The sequence below is a fragment of the Grus americana genome, chromosome 2 (genome assembly GCF_028858705.1).
Source record: "Grus americana isolate bGruAme1 chromosome 2, bGruAme1.mat, whole genome shotgun sequence".
Lineage (NCBI taxonomy): Eukaryota > Metazoa > Chordata > Aves > Gruiformes > Gruidae > Grus > Grus americana.
The window spans coordinates 134,169,563-134,173,089 of record NC_072853.1 but is presented as its reverse complement, the minus strand read 5'-3'; positions in this window follow the sequence as shown (position 1 = coordinate 134,173,089).

Sequence of the window (3,527 nt, the reverse complement as noted above, 5' to 3'; positions counted from 1 at the left end):
GGTGGATTACAAACCATTTCTAATTAATGCAGAATTGTTCAAGAATGTCATCACAAAACTACATAAAAATAAAGCTTCTCCATCACTTAAGGTCTGGCTTTGTCTTTTCTGCTAACTAGAAAACAATAATCTTTTGGAACTGTTAGCAGAGCATAGAAACATCCTTTAGTTTTGAGTAATATATTGTAAATTAGCATATCTACATACTGATTGTTGAGCATATCTGGAACCAATGGATCAGCTGCAGCCTGTAATAGTCGCCTTATAGCTCTATTAGCCATGATAGCGATGGAGCCTTGCCCTGGATCACACAAGCACCTGCAGTTTCCTTTCCAGCTTTGCTGTCCACTTCGCACACTCCTAGCCAATCTCCCAGAGGTAACAATCACTTTTTTCTATATTAATTCAGCAATAATGTCAAATAATTGGATAGTTGTTTTGTGCTCTGCAAATTTAAATCCAAACGCGTTATCTGTGTCGCTAACACCTATGGACTTTGTTCCAGTTTTAACTACCTTTAACAATATGGTAATTTTATGTTTCCTCTTGAGTTTGCATAGAATTGTCTATGCAAATAAGGGAACAACATCCCAGAGCTAGCCAGAAATTTTATTAAAACTTTTTTCATGGATAGTGAAAGGCTTTACCTTTTTATGAGAAATTTCTACTATTTCTAAGAGATTATTATTCCCTCTAAAAAAGTCAAGCAATATTCCAAAGCACCATTTAAAAAACCCAGCTTTTTTAATAAAAAAACCAAAGTTTTGACTACAGAAAATGAGAAATTGGGATCTCTTGCAATACCAAGTTGGCTTTGTAACTTGGGTGGCTGAATCTCCCCTCTGGATTAGATATTGCTACCAGAATACACTTGTCATCAAACACTGCCAAGGACTCCTCTGGTGGTTGAGCCAAACAACCAGACAGGGGCAATGACATCCAGTCACAAAAAGAACAAGCCAACAAGATGCATTTTGAATGTTTTTAAGTTTTCCATTTTAATTTTAACACAGAAGTAGTGTTTTATACAGAATTTTTAATACTGTAGTACTTGAATGTCTTTTTCCCCCACCAGCTCCAGTAACTTCTCCTAGCTGAAGGTAAAGCAGGGAGCTCAGCACCTCAGAGCATGCTCAGACAAATAAAGCACCAACTCTGATCATAAATGATTCAGCATTTGACCAAAGGGCATAGCTGAAAAGACTGTAACTTTGAACTTCTCTCTGCTTAATTTCATTTGCATTCAGTGCCTTTCTACTGGACTCTGTTAATATAGTTTACTTGGCATTTTTGACAAGTAAATCTTCCTAGGTTTTTTCCCCTCCTCTGTCATTTATATCCCATTCATTGGAAGAGAAATGGACAAAAAATACTTTTGAATTAATCCAGAAGGTTTCTTTCAACCCCCTTTAACTACTCTTCCCTCTATCTGTTAGTGTAACATTCTATAAAGTTTAGCCTAGATTTTGTGACCAGATCACACCTTTCAAGGTAAAGGCTCCCAAAGCCCGTTTGCGTTTCCGTATGGGACCAGAGAGCTGCCTTGCTCACTGTTCCCTCTGGGAAGCCGCATGCTGACACCATACTAATCACCCTGGATAACCTGCTCTGATGAGATGCATGATTCTGGTTTCTGACTTTAAAGTATTTAAAGAGGCCACATTATTATACACCACTGAACAGTCATCCTGTGAAAAATCAAAGCCTGAGGATATGTTTGGCTGAGTAACTCAATTCATCAGACACCTGTGAAAGATTTGGTCACTGTGGGCTGGTGTTTTAAACAGCGATTACTACTCAAATAATACTGTTTAAAGTATTACTTATAAATATTTAGTATTCAGATTCCTATCTCCTTACCATAACCTCACTGTCTGCTGTCTTGAAACCTAAATGTTTATTATCCTTGTTTACCTTCAGCAATAGTTGGCGTGCTCTGGTTTTAATTAAACTAAACTTCATCTTCTCTTTGAATCCCTTCGGCTGCCGGAGAAATAAACCCCTACCTCACCAGACTCTGGAAGGCAGGGGAGGCTCCCACGGTGAGTTTTCCCACGGAGAGCCCTATACGTTGCCACAGGGAGAGCTGGCTGCAGAGGCACCACCGCCGGCAGCGCTCCCGGGGGTGGGCGCGGTGGAGCGGGAGCGGCGGGGAGCGCAGGGCGGCCGGCTGGCTCCACCTAGTGCCCGCTGCTCCCCTCCTTACCCGGCCCCGGGGAGCGAGCGCCGGGCCGGGCGGCTGGGAAGCGGGGCCGGGGCTTGCCTCGGGCGGGGGGTGTCCGGTGGAAGAGGCGAGAGGGGTGTGAAAAATTTTGGCCCGACCACAGCTTGACCTCGTTCCAGTGTGAGCAGTGCAGGGGAGCACAAAGATGCAGCTTCAGACGCGGAGACATTCTCTATAATTAAGGAAGAAAATTGAAACTGGAGAACTAAATTTAGGTGTTTTATTTAAAAAAAATCTTTATCTCTAGAACTAAGGCATAAAGAAACTACTTCAAAAAACAAATTCCCAAACAAATAATTAAAAGACCACTCTTCTGACAAGTGCTGGGGGGCTTTGACTATGGTACCACCGAGCTTCAGGGCTGGGAAAAGCCGGAAAAAGCCTGGAGCTCCAGGTATGGTGGGGCTGGAAAGCAGCTGCCATGGAGAGTCAATGCTGACAGTAAGTGGAAATGCTGGCTGCATTAGCCATCTGCCCAGGGGCCAATAGTTACCTGGATGGCTGGGGTTAAAGGAGAGCCTATGGCCCCATGAGGAATGGGGCTGGAAGGGTCCTGTCAGAAGGCATGTGAAGGATGTAATGTAAAACCTGCTCTCCTCCACTTCCCTAAGGATGCCTTACCAACTGCCATTTTGGGGAAGCTCTGTAGTCCAGCTTTGGGAATTTTTTTCCTGCCATAATTACATGCAACTATATTTTTAGCCCCTCCATTAAGTACATATTAGCTCTAAAAAAGAAAAGCTCTCAGAGGATTGAATAGAAGGTTTTTTTCATCCTTTATTTTTTCTTTAATTAGTTGTTATTCACACAAATTGGGCTAATAGCAAATTAAAAATATTTTCATGGAATTCACCACAGGCAAACTAAAATATCTTTTTGACATTATTTCTGTTAAATTGGGGCTATGTTGTCCTTAATCCCAGTTACTTTATCATCTAACACCTGTGCACAAATCTGGCCTGATACAACTTCTTAGTATTAACATTCTACCTGCCACCTGAAGCATTGCCCAGTAAACCCTGATAACATCATTGTGTGGACATGAGAGTCACTAGTCTGCACCATGCCTGTAAGCTAAAGCAAACACGTGCAATCAGTCATTTCCCCAGTCCCCTCTGAACACATCATGTGCTACTGTTATCCCCGCACCACAAAAATATTTGTGTATTCTGTAACCAGTAATTTTCTCTGATGCCAAAATACTTCTTCTTGAAAAGGCGTGGTGGCATATATATTGCTGTACAATGGGGTGGGTTTTTTCCCCTAAAACGAAGACTGGGTCAGGCTCACCGTGTTCAGAACT